The following is a 23,549-nucleotide window of genomic DNA, read 5'->3' as shown; positions in this document are numbered from 1 at the left end:
ACATTACGTTAACATTGAAATTGTATAAAAACGTATGACCATCCGCTTTACGTCGTAAAAAGTATTGTTTGAATAACACAAGGGCCATTTACTTCCTCGGCGTTCATTAATTAGAGATAAAATCGTGACAGTACTGTTAAATTATTTTTAAAAAGGTTTCATAAGCTGTTGCTTTAAAGCCACAGAGTATCTAACCCTAATTTTATTTTTTTGTTTATTTTTTATATGTATTAAAATCTCATTGTGTTAAAATATGTCTAAATCAATATTAGAACGTCTGATCCTTTAAGACACTTATAAAAGGAGAAAAACTACCTATAACTTTGGTAGGCATGCTCAAGTTTATTCAATTGACTGTTCCAAAGGTTTTTCCTTTGTCAAATAAACAGCCACCAAATCAACCAACCAACACTGATTGGCCATTGACGAAAGCGTGACTTGTTTATTGGCTTCAGATTTGCCAACAGAATTTCCAGAAAATAAAAAATATTCTACATGTGATAAAAAACATTTCATAATATAACAGGCGATCTTGACACGCATTCAATAAAAAAGAACCAACAAAAATTAAAATATGTTAACACAAAAGAAGAAACACTTCATAATAACACCAATAGGCACGAAAGGTTCGGGTTCACAAAACAGTTCATTAATTATTCTCGAATAGGCTATTATAATAATAACTATATAGCTCCAAATAATCTGTCTCCGTTGTAACGTCTAAATTTATTTTTAAATGAATCTTGTCCACTATATTGTCTAAATAAATATCGACGTACAGACTACAAACAAAAACGAAAAAAAAACTAGCCAAATCTCTCCAGAGACAATGTCATTTGAACTGTCGACAACATTAATTGAAATTTATTGCGCTTCATCCGAGAAAAACAATTTAAAACGTCACATCACTCCCAAAGCTAGCCAAAGCAGTCCAGAGCTACAGTCATTGTCTTAAAGATTATTTCGTTTGGCAGAATTCGTTGGATCAAAGTCCCTCTGACGCGATCGAAGATAATACGAGCGTTGCGTGATTTGAGACAATAGACGGGATTTCGTTTATTGAATTAAGACTACTCTTCTTCATGGTCAACTCAGGGTTATATAATAATGTTTGGGGATTTCATAGGTACGCACAGCCCACTGTGTTTCTCGCCGGATCTTCTCAGTGGGTCGCGTTTCCGATCCGGTGGTAAATTCTGCGAAGCACGGCTCTTGCTAGGGTTCGTGTTAGCAACGTCGTCAGGTTTGAGCCCCGTGAGCTCACCTACTAGTTAAGGCTACGCTGAAATAGCCTCAAGGCTCTCAGCTAGGTAGGAAAAAAAATAGGTACTTTAGTTCAGATAAAGCCTAAGACTTCGACGAACTTTTCTAAGACGAAACCTTCTCATACTGCTTACTCTGTGTGCGTCATTTCTGGGTCGAATTCCCCATGTGATATGTATCTATTAATGTCATTCCACCTAAAGCCATTAATTTAGGACAATGATTTTTGAGTTCATCGGCGATTGAATTTATTCGAACAGTTAGCGAGTACAATATTGAGACTAGAATTGATACGATATTTCATGCTAAAAAAATATCTTACCATCTCACAGATCCAATACGTACTGATAACCCAGCTATTCAAAATCCGGATAAAACAGGCTAAGAGAAACACTTGATGACGAATACATACCCACGAATATCATAACCACATTTTTAAATTGCAAGCTATCTCAATATTTAATTATGACAGGTCATCTGATATTGATAATAGCTGATAATACAATATAGATTCCTATTCTATACCTGTTACCACAGCCATGGATACTGCAAATTGACAATGCACATTAGTATTGTAAATATGTATTTTATTTTCGTTAAATATTACGTATTAATTATAGGTCTTTAAATAGGTATATATTTATTTCGTCTTTTAAACAATAATAATGCATATTGGATAATACTATTCTTGTTTGAAGTGTACTCGTGAAGACAAAGAAAACATACTTTATTGCACACCAAAACACAATTAACATTAGAAAACACTCAACAAGCAGATTCTATACGTTTGTACAATAGGCGGTCTTATCGATAAAAGCGATTTCTTCCAGACAGATTTTGTACCGTATGTTCCATGGGGAGTGCTCCGAGGAATTAATTGTTCGAGATGATACCGGCATCTCGTTTTTACCATCGCACCGCCCGCCGCCGGATTAGAGTTCATCCATACTACCTGGAGCCACTGCGGTCATCCACAGTGCGTTTCCAGAGGTCTTTTTTGCCACGTACCATCCGGCTATGGAATGAGCTTCCCTCCACGGTGTTTCCCGAGCGCTATGGCATGTCCTTCTTCAAACGAGGCTTGTGGAGAGTATTAAGCGGTAGGCAGCGGCTTGGCTCTGCCCCTAGCATTGCTGAAGTCCATGGGCGACGGACGGTCCATCAGATGGGCCGTATGCTCGCCTAGAGGCCAATAAAAAAAAAAGAAAAAAAAAGACAACCGTTTAATTAAAAGAAATTCTAGAAAAGATAAAGATACAGCAGGTATGTTGCGGTGTACTATTAATAATGCAATGAAGTGTTTCTTATAATTATTTTTAATTTACTTTATGTGTTCAGCTCCTAAATCAATAATGAAGAGATATATAATACTATAGCCCGAGAGCCCGTGGGATCTACCTGTATGTATTTGACCAGACCTGAATTTTCGTACATTGAGACCCCTATACCTACCATGCATGAGGTGGGGACTCACTAAGCTCAAAGTGGTCGACGCGCCGAGCGCTCAGGTAGGACAGGTACCGATTTTGACGGATTTTAAATCCATTTGACCACGTCTGCCGTTTTGAAATTTTGAAAATATATGATTATTATTATCGGAAAATAAGAATGGCAGACCATTATCGCGCATTTTACTTTGTGGCAGACCACTTTGAAAATGCTAAATTGCATTGAAAATGCAAAATTTTGAAAGTAATTGACTAGATCTGCCATTGATTTAATAATATGTTGTTTATTATAGTCTTAAAAACTTATATTGATCACGGCAGACCTCTACATTGCGTACATACATCAACATATAATAAAATCTTAGCTACTACCCGGCCAGATGTATATTATGTTTTCCGTTCACTGTTTTAGAGGAATATAATTTACTTGCGATTTACTTTAGCAATGTATTTACCGAAATTAATATTTTTTTATATTATATATACTAAACTTCATTAGTTAGACAATTAAGAAGTGAATTTTTTATGGAATAATTATAAATAATACGGTACAATGCTGATCAAAAAAGAATTCAATTCCTCATTTTTATTTCGTCAAGACAAAATTTAAAAGTGTTAAATCAGTTAAAAAAATATATCATGCATGCATTACATATTATATATATATATCAATCTTCATTCATCATCATCATCATCGGAGTCATCTTTATCGTTAGGCGACTCGTCTTCATCAACCATGAATCGAATACTGCAAAAATAAAACATAAATTGTAAAATGAACGTAAATTCATCTGAACATGTTCGAGAAAGAATTGTTATCAACTTACCAGGAACATTGGTGATTAAGTCACTCACAAAATATGGAAGTTGGTCACCTTCGAACCCTTTGAAGGCATATATGTTGTCCTGCTCAATCCAACCATACTCCAATGGGTCTAAAGTTGTCAGTTGCTTTTTGTAAGCATTTCTCCAAATAGAAGAAATATAGTGGGCCCTCAAAAGTTGTTGATAAAGCTCACTCTTATGCGGTGGTATTGAGCTTGCCTCAAATTTTTGATTTTTTTTTCTATAATTTTCATTGATGTCTGAATATTTATAGTTGCTAACGAATAGCTGGAACCTTCCATCATCTACATCACTAGATTTTTTGGCATTGTATAGCTGGCAAGTTAAATGTTGAATGATAAAAATGAGGAATTGAATTATTTTTTGATCAGCATTATACCGTATTATTTATAATTATTCCATAAAAAATTCACTTCTTAATTGTCTAACTAATGAAGTTTAGTATATATAATATAAAAAAATATTAATTTCGGTAAATACATTGCTAAAGTAAATCGCAAGTAAATTATATTCCTCTAAAACAGTGAACGGAAAACATAATATACATCTGGCCGGGTAGTAGCTAAGATTTTATTATATGTTGATGTATGTACGCAATGTAGAGGTCTGCCGTGATCAATATAAGTTTTTAAGACTATAATAAACAACATATTATTAAATCAATGGCAGATCTAGTCAATTACTTTCAAAATTTTGCATTTTCAATGCAATTTAGCATTTTCAAAGTGGTCTGCCACAAAGTAAAATGCGCGATAATGGTCTGCCATTCTTATTTTCCGATAATAATAATCATATATTTTCAAAATTTCAAAACGGCAGACGTGGTCAAATGGATTTAAAATCCGTCAAAATCGGTACCTGTCCTACCTGAGCGCTCGGCGCGTCGACCACTTTGAGCTTAGTGAGTCCCCACCTCATGCATGGTAGGTATAGGGGTCTCAATGTACGAAAATTCAGGTCTGGTCAAATACATACAGGTAGATCCCACGGGCTCTCGGGCTACTACTATTTACCATCATGTACAATTGAGCCACTATCCGCTTAACATAACAACCAAACACCACAATAAAACACATCTAACAGACAATAAATTAGAAGTCATAGGTTACCCATGTACCAGATAGAACTGAATATTAAAATATGTTCAGTATCATTTATTAGTTTGTTTACGAGACGATTAGCGTCATGTTTATGCAATGGCGCGCTAAATTTGCGTGCCCGACCGTAATAAATATTTTCAATTTGATTATAAATTGAAAATTAATTTATTTCAATGCACACGTGATTATTTTAAGGGAGAACATTTTTATTGAATTAATGCCTACAAGTCGCTATAAAAGACTATATCTAGAAAATCTAACGGGAAATAATAATTATCAGATAAGAAAATAAGTTATTATGATTAACGCAGATTGAGTTTTATTGTCTGAGATTTATACTTAATCATTTTTAATCATGTATTCGTTTTTTTTTATTGCTTAGATGGGAGGACGAGCTCACAGCCCACCTGGTTGTTAAGTGGTTACTGGAGCCCATAGACATATATCTATAACGTAAATGCGCCACCCACCTTGAGATATAAGTTCTAAGGTCTTAGTACAGTTAAAACGGCTGCTCCATCCTTCAAACCAAAACGCATTACTGCATTACTGCTGCACGGCTCACAAGAGGTCCTACCACCAGTAAAAATTATTCTTTGTATACCATTTTTTTTACTGTAGGTATAGATGATGAGCTGTTAACATCGCTCATATACAATATTGGTATAGCCAGACTAAATTTCACTTTCAATCAATTATCCATCCCGCGTCATCAAGATTTCGATTCGGTAATCTTATTGTGTTTTTAATAAACTTATCTATCAGGTTCAGTCTGCAATAGTATGTGCACTACTCTTAATAATTCGTTCGCTTATGTTTCGCCTACGATCCATTACAGCGCGGGTGTAGCAAAATTATTTTAAACCTTGTTCACGAACGTTTGACGTCACCTTATGATTAATGACAAATTCGAAATTAAATTATTTCCTGCGACATCTTTAGGGGTCGCGTGATCGTGCTGTACGTGTTAAATCATCCGTAAAATGGAACCGAAATATTTTTTATGTACCATTAAAACTAATGGAACAAGCCAATGGATAGGATGGCGAATCTTTTATTTATAATTTTCAATGTTATAAATGTGTTTATTTTTCGCAACTACATAATTGTCGTTGAACTCTTACAGAACTCAGATCGGTTTTTTTTTTTAAATCTATAAACGAGGATTATTATTAATCTATATTTTTAATAATAAAGAGGAAAGATTTGTTTGTTTGTTTGTATTCAATAGGCTCCGAAACTACTGAACCGATTTGAAAAATTCTTTCACTGTTTGGAAGCTACACTATTCCCGAGTGACATAGAATATAATCTTTTTTGAAAAAAATTAGGGATTCTTACTGATACTCCAATAATGTAACCCAAGGTGTAAAAAATTACCTAAAATATTCTTTACATCGCGTGCCCTGCGAAAACTATTGATGATAGAATAAAATAATGTAGTACGACTTTGTAGAACACATTATTATTTACAAAAAGTGTCGCGACAACATATGTCTAACTATTATAGTTATGCCGCAATAAGTGTTATTTTATTTAAAATAATAAAACAACGTCAAATATTGTTGAAATTTTTTTTAAAGACCCGAGCGGAGCCGGACCGGGCCGTTAGTGTACATAATATATTTTTATTTATCTAGTTGGTTTGAGAAGCTAATGAATCGCCCTGAGACTCTGTAGCCTAAACGCACGATTGCTCCGTAGAAGTACTAAGAGCTACCAGAACCGTTTTCATATCTGAATAACTGGATAAACTACAGTTCCAACAAAATGCTCGGCCCATAAATCTTATAATCTACTCAGATCAGAACATACTATAAGGTTTTGTCTACTTAGATTATCGCAGCCTTATGCTTAACAGAAAAAGCCACTAAAACACATTAACTACCCATTTACGACCTGAGTGACGAAAGCATTAGAGCTTTGTGACGAGTGGCCACTGTACAAAAGCTCGTTTGTTAAAAAACCCTTGCCGACCCGGAGTCGTCTTTAAAAGCTCCAGAAACTTGCACGAATTATCAGCTGAAGCTTTTAAAGACTCACAGCTTTTATCATTCTAAGTGACTATATTCAACGGGTGAGGAGGGTATTTGCGATTTTTATTTATTTATTTGTATTTTAAGCGACATTTTTGCAAAATCACAGGAGAGCCATTAAAAGTTAAAAATTTGGAAAAAATATTATGACAAAAAAAAACTTCTTCAGCTGTTTGAATGGGTAAACTTAATTGATAATTCAATTAAAAACATCAAATTGTTGAAATCTATACTAAATAAAACGGGCCTTTAATTACAAAGACTAGTGGTCCCGCAGTAGTCGAAATTCGACTAATTAATTGGAATTGTAAGTTTGTACACTATTATGATTGTATTTTATACTTCTATAATCACAAATTTCGCCAAGACTACACTATAGAAAAATATTAATAAAGAGAAACAATATTTAATCTATTCTCAATGTGACCACAGCCGTCAAGATCAAAAGTTTGACAATAAATAAATAGTATGCATGCGTGTGTGCGTCAAATACATGGTAGTGGGTGTAATGTTTTCTTTATTGATTTAATATATCTATTAACATTATTTAAATAAAATATTAGCATTGTGCACTCCTTCTCTATATTCTCTATAAGTGTGGGAAATTTCATACTCCTCCGTCCGCGCAATTGTCGTAAAAAGGGATACAATGTTTTTCCTTCACGTATTAATATTTACAAAGATAAATGTCGCGTATTAAGCGAAATTTCGCTTAAACCAAATATCCCTTCAGTTCTCGATTTGGAATTTAACAAAAATTCAATGTAATCAATTTATTACGATCCTTTTACGTTAACTGATTTCTTGGTTAACATTTTTTTTGATATTTGAGACCATAGTTTCACGTGATTTTAATAAGAGACTTTGTTATTATCTGATAATAAACCTCTTAAAATAAATGTCTTTATTCTTTTGTTTATGTTTTACGCTTGTCCCCCACCCCCCTTTCGATATGTATTTAATGGTGTCGATGGTCAGCTCAGAGATGCTTTTGGTCCAACCGGTGCTTAGAGCAATAACTGCGACAACCATATCGATGCCATCTTGTTGATGCATGTGCTCGAAGGTGGCATCGACTGATATGTGACAGACTTGTCCTACTAATTACTGGTGGTAGGACCTCTTGTGAGTCCGCGCGGGTAGGTACCACCGCCCCGCCTATTTCTTCCGTGAAGCAGTAATGCATTTCGGTTTGAAGGGCGGGGCAGCCATTGTAACTATACTTGAGACCTTAGAACTTATATCTCAAGGTGGGTGGCGCATTTACGTCGCAGATTTCTATAGGCTCCAGTAACCACTTAACACCAGGTGGGCTGTGAGCTCGTCCACCCACCTAAGCAATAAAAAAAAAACAATGATTTATCAAATTTTTGGTCAAACAATTGTTCTCGAGCTGAGATCACGCTAAGATCATCCTTCACAGTCTAGTGACTATATTACAATAGTCTGCCTATAATAATCTGTCTCCAACTCTCTGTGGAAGTTTCCACTCATAGATTAATACGATTTACTGCATAACTGGGTAGTTAATGTTTGACAGTGGTGACAGCCGCTCATGGTTGTCAACAAATAATATTTGTTTGAATCCTTTCGAACCTGTAGCAAACAAGAAGCTCTTGTCGCAGTGTCATCTATAAAAAATAGTATATTACGCACCGAGGGAGAAAATTCACGCCCGCGAATTGTTTTGTCAATTGCGGGTTGGAATGTTCCACTTCTCGCCCTAGATTCTTATACAGTTTTATTCTCTCCCGCGGTGAGAATTGGGTACTTTTGTCCCGCGTGCCAGGGACTAAAAGCGAACTTTTAATCCCGGGGAGAAAAAAATGCATTACAAAAACTTACTACACTAATAATTCATATGGCAATAATTTTTAACAATTTCACGACACGAGTCGTTTTCGGGTTTTTTTATTTTATTATTTCACAGATCCCATTAAATTTTGGAATCAAGTAAAATAATTAATCTAAATAGAAAATTACCTAATCAAAAATAAAATTAATTTATTTGGATCTAATCTTCTATAAAAATTCCGTGCAAAAATATTAAGCTTGCAACACAATTAAGATGGGTGGAATATGTGTTTTGTAAAATCGGGATTTTTTTTAAGTCTCTTCGAATAATAAGCTCATAAGTCACGCGTGAAATCTTGTTAACATAGTTGTTAAGGATCAAAAGCATTTCTAGAGAATAGAACGAAGCAAGATAGCGCAAAAATCACTAAAAAATCAATTTAAAATAAAAATTCGTGTTATTTCTATGTCTGATTTTTCTCATTTAATTTTGATCTACATTCAAAGATAATCCTGAATTATTGGTGATAGGATTGGTTATTTGGTAAGCCCAAGGTATGTATCAACATCTTTCAAGTCACAAAACAATAGTGCACCTTTAAATATTTCACTATCACAACCCAAACACGTCAATAAATCTCGCTAAAGCGTCATTACGTCTTAAACGACATCCATAATTAATAACCGCAACATTAGAGCTACGACAGAATATTTCAACTGATAATATTCGTTAATTTATCTTTCTTTTTTTTGTTTCAGTATCGACTCGACAAGTCGACTGACAGTTCTAGCTGAAAAACCGACGAATTTATAATGTGCCGCTCTAATAATTTATAACGCTATCGCGCTAGTAAGGCCATATATCAAAGATATATTTAGATTAAAGTTTATGCGCTAGAGAGCCAAGTTTCTGCCAAGATTGATTTAAGGGAATAAGAATTTTGTTGAAACTCTGAAAATTCATCTAGTGATGAATGTTAATTTTGGTAAATATTAATTTACGAAATTTATGTGCACGACTTCGTTGTTAATATTTTAATTAAATCCAAATTAAATCGGCACTAGTACATTTTTTGCAAAATGATGTCCCATAGATATTTTTTATTTTGATACATTTATTCCTTATTGAGAAAGGCCAGGGGATCTAAGCCCATACAGCCTTGTCTGTTCTATATATCTGGCCGAAGCCAGGTCTTGTATGCTTTAAATTATATCCTGAAATAAAAATTTCAAAAAGGCCGAAGCGAAGTCTTATACATTTTCCAATCCTTGTAAAATGGCAAATTCGAGTTTTCCATAGATATTTCCCACTGAGCTACAAGCCGGATCTTCTCAACGGGTCGCGATTTCAATCTGGTGGTACATTCAGCGAATCACTGCTCTTGCTAGAGCCGATGTTAGCAAGTTCCTTCGGGCTCGCTTATCAGTCTGAATAGCCCCTCATTGCTACTGGCAGATAAAGAAAAGTCATAAACGTAATTCAATCCCAAACATCCGTCTCGTTTTTGCACCTCTATAATTATTGAGTGTAAGCAGGACAACCAACACTCAACTAGCTTGAAAGAAAAACTCAAATTGCCAGTTAATTTATTGCATGCCCTCATTGAGTCAAACGTCAATCGCGCTAAGCACGCGTCAACAATTTGCTTGCAACTTGTCAAACGAGCTAGTTCTTGAATAGTTAGTTTTTATTATTTCTTGACACTTTCTACAACTCTTAATCTCATTTAAGGCTAAGTCGTTATTAAAAATAGTGAATAGGGTTATCAAAAATTAGAGTCGAACATGCTTTGTTGTTCACCAACTTAAGTTGCATTTGCAAGAAATTAAACACAAAACGTATAATGGGCAGTCTTATCGATGTAAAAGCAATCTCTTTCAGACAACACCTCAGATGAAGGATAATAATTATCTAACAGAACAATCCGTCAAAAGTTCAGTTCAAATTTTAAATTAAATTAAATTTGTTAACATAAGATTGAACATGGAATGTCGGCTATTATTTAAAACAAATATATTATATCGTAAGCTATGTTATTTGCGTAAGGAAACGGCGACGTAAATATAGAATGTCACGTAATGTGATCCTAAAGAATCGTCTCCCTTGCAACTCGCACGCGGTTCCGTATCAAAACGCGGTATCGTGGTAATTTAATTTTAAAGAATTAATTTAGTTATTTTTTTTTACTTCAAAGAAACACCAAATCATGTCATATTAATATAGAAATAGATCAAATGCAATCACATAATTTTTTCACTGGTGGTAGGATCTCTTGGGAGTCCGCACGGGTAGGTTACCACCCTGCCTAATTCCGCCGTGAAGCAGTAATGCGTTTCGGTTCGAAGGGTGGGGTAGCCGTTGTAACTATACTGAGATCTTAGAACTTATATCTCGAGGTGGGTGGCGCATTTACGTTGTAGATGTCTATGGGCTCCAGTAACCACTTCACACCAGGTGAGCTGTGAGCTCGTCCATCCATATAAGCAATAAAAAAAAAAAACATAATTCAATAGGTCTAGTTACGTTTTGCCGTGATATCGCGCGTGGTTTTAACGAGAGAAGTCGCGGTTTTGAGACTGTATGTGTGTTCAATTATGGCACACTTGGTCTCTACAGAATATAGACAACAGACACAGAAGAAATATATACTACTTATAGCGTCAAATTATTTTACGGATACAAAACATTCACGCTAAAACACTCACACTAACTCATAGCCCTCTTATTAAGTTTTACAAAGTCTTTACTATGGGTACTTGATAGTCCTACCACGTTACAGACAGCGCTAATCGTTTCCTTGCGTCTCAACTAGTAATATAATTTCACATCACGACATTCTGTCATAATACTGAATTTATCCCGCCACCATCTGACGCACGTAGAATATAATATACGCAGATACAAAAAAAAAGCAATTTGCTTCCAATAGTCTCTGTAGCGAATACAACCTAAATGCTAAAACAATCTCTTCTTCAATGTAATTTTTATTATTGACTAATCACCAAAGATCGCAAGCCAAAGATCTACACGACATACTTTGCTGCAGAATGAATTATCCAATTACTGTGATGAGATTTGTATGGATGCCGTCAGGATTTAAAAGCACAGAGCTATTTTTTAATCTATCATCGATATTTTTGGTTATTACTATAATGATCAGCCGATATCTTTTAAGCACAATGTTAACAACTGATTACTGTTACGGTTACTGATTTAAGAGTTCAAAATCTCCAATTTGGAATTCTAACTAATAACGCGTATTCTATTAAAATTACGCATATAACTGTCGTAACTGAATCGGAACTGTCAAATATTACTGCGCGAACATGTCAGTGGTCATAATTTTAGATTATTAAAATTATTAAAATTTATATCTACATAAAATAATTTATATGGTATCTTTCAAAAAATCTTGTTTGATACATAACAAAACTCCGAGTAATGCTTCGATCGTTGGTCTGGTGAGCCAGAAATATGCTGTGAAAGGTCATTTCACTATAGGAATCAATAACAGCCACTAGTCCTATAACGTTAAAACGTATCTATATCAGCTTGTTACGCGGTGAGCGGTTTTGTAGTTTTAAAAAAAACTTTATTTTAATATACACTGAATTTATTTATACAAAAATCTGATGTTACACGGACACAGTTACGATGTTATGAGCTTGAAGATTGATGACGAACTCCTCGGTTTCAAGGAGAAAGAGAATTTATAGATGAATAGTATTTACTAAACAATTAGTAAATGAGTCATTTAGACTATGAACCTTATTGGTAAACATATTTAGAATCCGTAAGGACACAATTAATAAATGACGGAATTTTACCAATGTGAAAGGAATACAATATTAACTAATGTTCTAATTCCAAACGAAGATCTGATGTAAAGTAAACAATATACATATGATTTAGTAACATGAGGAAATAAGTATGTTATATAGTAACATGATTTAGAACTTAAGAACTAAGAGTTAGAGTATATTATGTGTTTATGAGAATTGATATATGACTTAGGTACTAGTGTGAGGGGCATAACATAACAAGCTATCCAAAAAACCAATGGGACTATCCAAAAATCTACCATAAATGCCCAAACCTAGTGAAACGGTACGTAGAGGCAATTAATCTACAAAAAAAAAATCCGCAACTATGTTCACCCATTTTTATGGGTTGAACATAGTAACCCAACCACCACCTGCATAATTATCGGTTGAAATATCGAAAAGTACTCAATAAATTTCCGAGACCATACAATCTACGAAAAGGTGGAAAAAAATGTTGCATAAAATAAATAGTACATAATCTAATAAACTATTGTCATAGCTAAAGTCTTGACAGTCCGGACACGTCACTTGACAGTAATTGTTTCCTTGCGTCTACGGCTGTATCTATCAGGAAGCCAGGATATTAGATATGATAGCAACTAACCTCTCGATAACTTGACAATGATACTATGAATGTGCAAATACTCGATGATGTCGAAAGGAAATATGTGATTAATTTTATCACATCCTAGGGCTGAATCGTAGGACTATTTTGATGAAGAGTTCGGGGCTATAAGAAGTAGAAAACCCTTTTTTTATTGCTTAGATGGGTGGACGAGCTCACAGGATACCTGGTGTTAAGTGGTTACTGGAGCCCATAGACATCTACGACGTAAATGCGCCACCCACCTTGAGATATAAGTTGTAAGGTCTCAGTATAGTTACAACGGCTGCCCCACCCTTTAAACCGAAACACATTACTGCTTCACGGCAGAAATAGACGGGGTGGTGGTTCCTACCCGCGCGGACTCACAAGAGGTCCTACCACCAGTAATTTTTATCACACGATGTTATTCCTTCACCGTGGAACTCAATCGAGAACATTTGTTGAGTACATATTTCATTACAAAAACTGGTACCCGCCTGGGATTCGAACACTGGTGCATCGCTCAACACGAATGCACCGGACGTCTTATCCTTTAGGTCACGACGACTTCAACCCTAAAACGAACAAGACTGAAAGGTCGCAAGGGGAGAAGCCACCTTGCCTATTAATGTCGCAAATTAGTCTTGCCATCCGACTACAACTGTTGGAACAGCAATTATTAAACACAAATGAGACGATTTCGCGTGTCATACACGTTTTTCAGGAGCGGTAAACACAGCACTTCATGGAACATAAGCACATCCGTCTTTTAAAAAACCAAATATCTATCGGCCTCCCGATAACAAGATATGCTAAAACAATCTAATTTGTATGGGTATATTAGTTTTCATTCTATCATCTATCCCGGGCCGTGGCTTGCATAATTATGGGCATTTTATGTCACAGTATGCCGACGCCATATTGAATAATGGACTTCCGCGTGGTGACATGGCGGTAGGCAACAAATGATGTAATAATTATTTATGAACAAAGCTCTTAAAATAAAATGCAAATTAAAATCGAACACAATTTCTTTTTTTAATGAGAATTAAGCTTACACTGGTGGGCAGGTACGACTAGATCTTGCCTATTTCAACCGCGAAGCAGCAATCTTCTTGAAATGCGTTACGCTCTAAAAGTCGATACTATTGTTAAATAATTAAATTGAAATCTTGACCCCAGTTGATACCAGATGGGTAGTGAGTCAGCCTATCATTTGAAAACAGGACTTACAGGAATTTTAAACATAGATTTCGAGAATGTTCACGTACCTACTAAGTCTTTCGTCTTAGAAGCTTGTCTGAAACTGTTGAGCTAACAGTATTTTTTAATGTGGCTTTGGGAAAGATATGAAAGTTTTATCTTTCACTATGTCAAAAACTATACACGACATGAATAAATAAGGATCGCCTTAGCCTATGCTTTGAAAAATATTCATGCCCAAAATAGAACCGCAATTTGGATGCTTTATTTAAAGACCAGAATTTATTGTTTAAGCAAACCCAAACACGCTTAGAATTTTTTGTTTTTCAATAAACTTTAAAATAAATCATCGCTCCATACTACAAATGCTATGTATACATTTTAAAAATACTTTTAATTTTAAGCATGAAGATTAAAATAATTATCTGACATAAACGATTTGCAACCTTCACTATTAAAGTTTAAGGTTCATTATTTCGGTACTAACTTGCGTTAAGATTTGTCACAGAGTAATAATTACAAACCATCTCTGCCGTTCGTAAAATTATTAGAGTTATTTTTGCTAAGAAATAGAGTTCAAATTCGTACGATTGAATTTCGTGATTAAATTTGTCAAGTGCACGAATCGAGAACACTGGCCGCATAGAATCACAACGAAAATAGAACGCTTGACAATGAAAAGGAAACAAAATTTAAAAATATTCTTAATCGGAATGCAACAAGAAAAATGCACGCTCCTAATATATGAATTTAATTTAATGTTACGTATTTTTATGTGTTTTATATAGGATTTCTCACTGTGTTAGGATTATGGGAGAAAATAAATTTTAAATCTATATATTATATGAACATTTTTTTTTATTACATTTATTTTAAACTAGCAAATTGTTTTAGAATATGTGATTTTAAAATTTAGAAAAATTCCGCTATTTTTGTATTGCGCTAGATCGTGGGATGAGCTCTCAACTATCGTGGTGTTCAGGAGCTACCGGAGCCCATCGACCTCACAAAGTGAACGCCTACCTTGAGACATGAGGTCGAAGTCTCATTTATTTATATTCTGTGTCATGGCTGTTACACCCTTGAAACTAATCGCGTAACTATTTGGTGCTGCCTAACTGATTCTGGTCACAATTCAAATGATTTTGTTTTGCTATTTCGATGGTCATTTATGGTGTTACTCCTTAATAGCGGAAGCAGTTCTTAAAGACTACTTAAATATGTATTCTCTTAGGAAAATTTCTAAAAATGTAGCCTACCGACTGTAGAAATCAAAAATAAATACTCGGATTATATATATGTAATAATATATAACCTCATTTAAACATATTTAATTTAAGGTTTCCAAACTATTCACCTAACATAAAGTACATTATCACAACATAAAAATAAAAAAAAATTACAACTTTTTCACGGGTCACTTGCCAGCGTTTCCGAGAAACTCGTAAATTGGGCACATGTGAAATTCTATTTTCGCGCCATTTTTATAGAGCACACCGCATGCGAGACACTGGCTATAGAATAACTCAGTGAACACGTAAAAAAAAAAACAATTGCTTTTATTAGCACTGGATGGACCCGCAATTTTATCACTGAATTTGCTTTCCAAGCGCTTCTTTATTGCGCCATATGAATAAACAAACTCACTAGAGGAGTCAATAAGCATCACGCCAACAAATTTCGCCACCTGAGGTAAAGTACTTTCAATTTAATAAACAATATCAGTTCATGATAGGCTCTACAGAATGCAATGTAACTATTCCTTAAGCATTAGTTTTATAAAAAAAAATTAATAATATTAATGACGTAGTTCTTACCTGTCAGCTGTCAAGCAGTGACAGCTTGACCCAGGAAAACCGTTAACATGGCGGACATTCAAAACCAAACGTCTTATTGAAGCACCCTCAAATTGCGTGGGAATTCGTAACGAGCGAATCCGCAAGCAAAGCAAATGTGTTCGTCTAATTTTATATCACATGAGTCATTGGAAATTTTCCTGGTTATGATGCACCGAATTAAATATTTCCTATGCTTCTTGAATTAAAGCATCATGGAAATGTTTTGACTACACGAATTAGGATCGACAAGAGTGCAACTTACGACGAGTTGGCTAGTTTTGCCGTAAAATTGCACTGATATTTTGATGCCTCAATAAAAAATATTACAGAAACGAAAGCATTCGAAATTGAAAAGCATATGAAAAAAAAGGTCTAATGTTACAGTTATATGGATTAACTGATTTGCTATCTAAATCTGGTAGGAATAAAAACCACGTGTCATATGCTCACACCACACCTTGTAACAATTATATTTGTGATTGATAGAAGTTATATTCCAGGATATAGTCACCAGAATCGTCACATCCATAGAGCAAATTATAGCACTGTAGTATGACTGTAGTACAATACATACGGGGAGCTTTAAAGTCACATCAATCACAGACAAAATGACGGAAAATCGCCTTAGATGGTATGGCCATATCATGAGACGGGATGAAGACCATCTAGTGAAAATCGCATTAAGCTTGCCAGAACAAAAGAAAGGTAGAGGCCGCCCGCCATCGACCAAACGGTAATGGTCAAACATCGAAGGAGACCTTAAGAAAGCCCAATTGCCAAAACCGACAACCCAGGACAGATCAGCCTGGCGCCGTAGAGTGAGGAGACCCGACCCCAGATAACGGGAACAGGGACGGATACTAGTAGTAGTAGTAGTAGTACAAGCATCGAGGCTTGAAGGTTAAATAATACCAGTCTTCTAATATATTTGAATAATATGAAGCAGAAATCAAATCTTAGTGCCGACGAATGTCATAAAACTTACACTTACCTAACTCCAATTTACGAAAAGTTTAAAATACCAGAAGCAAAGACAAACTGATGCCACTTAAATTCTCTTCAAACGTCATTTGAAAAACAATATTAATTTATTTTAATATGACGCATTGTTTAAATGTAAGCCAATGCTAACGCATAAGTGTAAATTATAATAATACTTCGACTACCATAAACGATTATTACGAATACTCATATTACGAGTATACTCGTCCGTTATATTTTTCGGGTGAACATCTTCATCAGAATGTATCTTAAATTTTTTTGCTACCTTCGGAACCACGTGTTGGGATCGCATTATACGTTACCGGAAAGAATATTGGCTTTAGAAAGATGTGGAGTCATTGTTAAACAACAAAATTTCATCTACTGTGGTAATTTTTTTTATAGCTTATATGGGTGGACGAGCTCACAGGCCACCTGGTGTTAAGTGGTTACTGGAGCCCATAGACATCTACAACGTAAATGCGCCACACCTTGAGATATAAGTTATAAGGTCTCAGTATAGTTACAACGGCTGTCCCACTCTTCAAACCGAAACGCATTATTGCTTCACGTAAGAAATAGGCAAGGTGGTGGTACCTACCCGTGCCACAAGACCCCTACCACCCACAAGAGGTCCTACCACCAGTGATTTTCGATGAAAGCTTTAACGATATAATTCAGCTATCTTAATTAAATCACTATTAATATTTACAAGTTCTTTATGTTTTATACAAAAAAATAAAGCACAGAAAAACAGACAATGAAAATTTTTAACAGGGACAAAAACACGACCGACTGTTCTTCTTTCTCACGTAGGATTGTAGGGTGTTTCGTTTTGAAACGCACTTTTTCATTCAACATGAAACAATGTATAAAAGTAACTAGTATCCAATAAAATACGAATAATCTAAAACAACGATATCTGTATCTTGATTATAATTTTCAAGGTGACTCTTTTGTACTACGAAAACAATACGATAAAAGAAACGCGCTAGACTTTATCGATCGCGATTAACTGCTTGCAAAATATATATCTGTTTTTTTTTATTGCTTAGATGGGTGGACGATCTCACAGCCCACCTGTTGTTAAGCGGTTACTGGAGCCCATAGACATCTACAACGTAAATGCCCTACCCTTTAAACCGAAACGCATTACTGCTTCACGGCAGAAATAAGCAGGGTGGTGGTACCTACCCGTGCGAACTCACAAGAGATCTTACCACCAGTATAATACTGGTATAGTACTGTTTAATACTAACATACTATAAGGAGACGTTTAAAAGGTTATAAAATATTTTTTATACTTGACGATATTCCGGCTGACTGAGGTGATTTTGAGGTAGTTCATCCAACAGTATTGCTATGAGGTTTTTTGTTAGTCAGATTTCTCGCAAAACAAACAAGCTGCAGGCTGTTCTAGTCTAAACTTAAATCCCTATTAGAATAATGACGTACACTCTAATATTACATATTTCACAAATTGTAAAACACTAGCTGACCCGGCAGACTTCGTAGTGCCTCAATCGATAAATAAAAAACCTAAACTTTTGTATAAAAAAAACTTAAAAAAAAAAACAAAAAGAATCCGTCCGACCGGGGACAGATCAAAGAAAAAACAAAATTGTTTGTTTTTATATATAATTCCGATCATTTTCATATTTTTTCACCTTTTAAACCTTCTCTGGACTTCCACGAATAATTCAAGACCAAAATTAGCCAAATCGGTCCAGCCGCTCGCGAGTTTTAGCGAGACTAACGAACAGCAATTCATTTTTATATATAGATAGATAGATTTTGTAAAATTATTAAATATAGGAGGAACGACTCGATGGATTTCTGTGTCGGATAGTAACAAAAACACATTGTTTGCCACGTGTTACGCGTTTGAAACGCACGCTGAATGCTAAAAGGGTCTCAAGTTCGGTTCAGTTCCAGAGAACCTTGGCTTCCATACAGGGACCATTTTATTGTTTGTCCAGTATTCGTACTTTTTATCCTCGATGAGTATCTGAGCCGTCTTAGCTTAAGATTTAACCATTTAGCCCTTTTTGTTCATCAATAATATTACAATTACAAAGTAAATAGACTGTTGATTATTTTTATCGAAACATTAGAAGGCACCCCATTGCGTTCAGCCGCCATTGATAGGTTTCAAGATATTCCGCATCTTTTGCGTCATTCGTCGCAAATGAACAAAAGACATAACGCAATTATTCTTTCTTATCTGACATAGTACTGAATAAAGCTCATATAACTTCAACAAGTCTTACGCATCATATCGGCAAATCAGATCACTTGACAAACGTCACATAGCAGGTAGTGTGCGAAAGAGATAGCGCTCTACGAAGCCGAAATTAGCCGACGGTCTCTTTCCAAAGGTCGATGTGCAATATTTATGACTGGGTACTGCACATGCTCGTTCATAACTAATTAAGAATTAGGCGCATATTTAATTCGACAAGACAATGCAATGGCAATTACAAAGCAAACTAAAAATACTAGATTCCATCATAAAAGCACGAATCGGTCAAGCTATTCCGATTCTACACGTTTATTGTAAGACTATAAAATACTTAGGCAAACAATAAGCTTTATTGCCAGCCTACGCCATAAACTGCGATGAGTCCAGTACTAATTAGGTTGTAGTCATAAAGTTATTATATTCACTGTTTATTAGTTCAAATTGCATTTGTGCAATTCCAAAGTAGATGTTTCAATGCGGATTTAAAGTGAAAATCAGTTTACAATTAGTGTACGGACATTAATAACTGAAATTAAAAGCTATTTTATTTCTGGTAATCTTCAATTATAATTCTCAGTAAAATGGCGTGTCACTGTCGAAACTTCTAGAGAGTTTTTAAAACAAAAACGAGGCTATCATCACGCGTGGTCTTGTTCAAATTCGCCATACTTGTAAACCTCCTACAATACTACATAGTTATACACTTTTTAAATCGAATAAGCGCTGAATCGATATAATTAAAACAAAACAACATCACTCTTCACTTTCCCGCCAAGAAGTCTTGTTAATAAATGTTGCCATCCGTAAATAAAGTAACAGTTCGAAATACTAATAAACATTTAATAATAGACAAAGATTATATGAAAGGGATTTCCTTTCATAAATGGAACTTTGATGTTCCGTATCCGACATCGCGCTGGAGTCGTAGACGCATCGGGATAAATGCTATCCCGCCTTCAAAACAAACGATCGGTTCGCAGGACGACGGTACCACGAGAAATTGCCAATAACTTTCCAGCCAGTACCATACTAAATCTAAGCTCAGTCGAACAAATGTAGCGAAAAGAAACACGGATAGACATTTTTTAAACAACACTAAAAACTCCTTATTCGCGCTTCCTACATTCGCGTTTTCACTATTCACGGATTAAAAAAGTGCCACCCAATACCTATATTCGCGGATAAAGATTTCTTTATTCGCGGATCTAATTGGTACGTATCGGTTGATAATAAGGATTCCAATATGCAGATATTCAACCGAATATCTTTTGTAAGCGCGCTTTTCGACATTCACGGTTTCTGTATTGGCGGCATATCTTAATATATATATTTCTTCTGTGCGTGTGTTTGTCACTGAACTCTTCCTAAACGGCTGGACCGATTTTAATGAAATTTCTGTGTACCTTCAGGTGGATTCGAGAATGGTTTAGATTTACAAATCAGCCTGGCAGATGGCGCTGCAGTCGGGATCTAGGTTATTTATCTTTCCTAGAAATAATTCATAAACAACGTTTGCCGGGCCAGCTAGTTTACTATATCACTCGCCAATAAATAGCTGTTACTGTATTAAATAACACTATACACAACTCACTGTTACGAACACACACGAAATATGTTTTTTTTTATTGCCCTAGTAGGCAGACGGAGCATACGGCCCACCTGATGGTGAGTGGTTACCGTCGCCCATGGACTTCAGCAATGCCAGGGGCAGAGCCAAGCCGCTGCCTACCGGAACAAGAACAAGTAACAAGAAACACTTAAGATCTTGAAAGCATGATTGATGGTTAATAAACAATTCGCACTAACGACCGTTAGGTTGTTCTAGAAAAATAATATCTTTATATCCTTGTTGAAACCAAGAGTTTGAAGAAGTCCTAAATTATCTGTGACCCTGATGATGCCCATTAATGACGGTCATCCGTCAATTGGGCGACGAGTTCGTCATTATTTGATAGCAAGAAGTTGACGTACAGTTATAAGTTGAGTAGCGAGATATGAACTGAATTCACCGATAGATCAGCAGTTTCACGGGTGGACAACTCAACAAATGTTCACGATTGACTTCCACGGTGAAGGAATAACATCGTGAAATAAAAATCAAACCCGCAAAATTATAATTTGCGTAATCACTGGTGGTAGCACCTCTTGTGAGTCCGCGCGGATAGGTACCACCACTCCGCCTATTTCTGCCGCGAAGCAGTGAAGCGTTTCGGTTTGAAGCCGTTGTAGCTATTACTGAGATCTTAGAACTTATATCTCAAGGCGGGTGGCGCATTTACGTTGTAGATGTCTATGGGCTCCAGTAACCACTTAACACCAGGTGGGCTGTGAGCTCGTCCACCCAAATAAAGCAAAAAAAAAATTTTTTTTATCTAAGAGTAGCAGGTTTAGTACTGGAGGAAAAATGGCTACAAGCATGCTTCCAGTTTATCTTAGAGCTATGGTTTTTTTTGTCATAACTAGATAGCAACAGATAGATGAGGTCACAGCCCACTTGATACTAAGTGGTAACCTGAATTCCGGTTACGAAGGCTTATTCTGTTAACATAGCTTATAACTAGGATTACAAACCAGTATTTTTTTTAAATCAAAATGCGCAAATGTTAGTTAACTTTAACTATGTTTGATTGGTGATTTAATAAAACCCGGTCTTAGACTATCAGTCTCGACAAAGTTTTGTTTCGATTATCGTAATATACAACACATGCTTCGAAGGAAGATACATCGTCAGATTGTTTTAAATCGATGTTAATAATGCGAATAGGATATTGAGATAATAGTGTCCTATACATAATTAATATGGAATCTATGGTTGATTAAGACTTGACGTATTAATTACAACAATTAATATGTCATTTAAACAATAGGAACATGAGTTATAAATTGTTCAACTAAATTATTAATATATAAAAGTAATGAAAAAAATATGTTTTTCTTATCAAACTTTATACTCCCGTAAACAATACCGGGAACACATGAGTCACTATTTCTTATGAAACTTATTATCGTCTCATTTCAAAAAAAAATATATAACGTGTTCTAAATTTAATTACATCTTAAAATAAGAATTCCTTACCTTAGTGGAATGAAAACAATCCTGCCGTGGATTATATCCCAATATTAAATAAAACAGTTTTAAAACAGTTCACCAAAACGGTCACCGGAATACACAGAACACAGTCACCGAAAAATAATATCGGGATAAAAACGTTATCGATTTATTACAATTAGAATAAACGGCGACACGTCCTAACGCCGCGAGCTTTGAAGCAAGACTGAAGAAAGAAAATTGCTGTAGCTTTCAGCGTTGCGCCCGCGTTCTTCGCTACGAAAGCCATAGATATACATCGAATTCATTCTCACTCGAATTTCTTTATATCGCTGTCTCTTTCTACGGGCATGTCGAAGGAAAATTAAGGGAAACTTTAACGAAGTCTTAACGGTACATTACATAATAGTACGTTTTGCATTATGATTTATTTTGTCCGTCTGATTAATTTTGTTTTGTTAATGTTGGCACTAGTTCAATGATTCGTACGGGATCGCGCTCGTAAAGTGGGGCAGACATTCTTGTTAATTTTTAAAACGCAGTTTGTTCGAAATTTGAACTGCCGCCTACATTATGTTATTATGTTTTTTTTTTTACTCTTCATTTGTGTCTATTGATTGTTTTTTTTTTTTAATACTGCATCATTTTTATGGCGCGAATTTATTGTACTGACTTGTATTTACGTACGAAAATGTGTTCGAATTTCCTGTACTTGTATTAATGCGTAATGAGTAGAGTACGAGGAAGCTGCCTTCATCTCGTATTACCGAGAAGACGAAAGCGTTCCACGTACTAAATGGTTTCCGTGATTTCTTGTGAAACGTAATAAGATCAACATTTTTAAATACGTACGTTTTGGATATCCGAATGTGCTCAGTTTAAGCAATGATTTATCTTATGTTATGTATTGGTTAAGCTAAATCAAACGGTCATTGACTATACTGAGCCATAGAGCAGTATTTTAAAGCAAGTATAGTACAACTAGGAAAACTGTTAAGTATTCAAAATGTCAGAAATAATATAGTGAGAATAAAAACTCAAAGCTAAAAATTCATACTACGTCGTTCGATTGAAAAAAAAAACTCCCCTACTATTTAAATCACTCAATGTTCGATCAATCAGTGCGGAGTCGATACACGAATAGGGCAACGAATTAGTTCTTAAATACGTCGCGCAAGTATCCGCTTCCGGTACTAAATTGTGGCCAACATGGCGGCACGCGTCGTAGACGGCCGTTTTTTTTGGGGAAATTTCCTTTTTTTTTAATCGGTGGGCTGTCAAAGTTTAGTTGGCTGTATATTTTCATTTTATTAGTTTATTAACCTGCAGCTAAATCGT

The 23,549-nt window shown here is 35.3% G+C and overlaps 1 protein-coding gene across 2 annotated transcripts in view; it reads right to left on the bottom strand.

The window, feature by feature from the left end:
- Btl (fibroblast growth factor receptor) overlaps nucleotides 1-22,486 on the bottom strand; it is a 109,181-nt gene extending 86,695 nt beyond the window's left edge. The window contains exon 1 of one of the 2 annotated variants that reach the window (XM_012697583.4): nucleotides 22,239-22,486. The gene's annotated coding sequence lies outside the window, so the exon portion shown is untranslated. 2 annotated transcript variants of the gene reach the window in all.
- Between the last annotated feature and the right edge of the window lie 1,063 nt (nucleotides 22,487-23,549).

This window comes from Bombyx mori, chromosome 7, assembly GCF_030269925.1.
Source record: "Bombyx mori chromosome 7, ASM3026992v2".
In the NCBI taxonomy this organism is placed as follows: domain Eukaryota; kingdom Metazoa; phylum Arthropoda; class Insecta; order Lepidoptera; family Bombycidae; genus Bombyx; species Bombyx mori.
The sequence above is the reverse complement of the archived record's forward strand: the minus strand, read 5'-3'. Positions and strand labels throughout refer to the sequence as shown.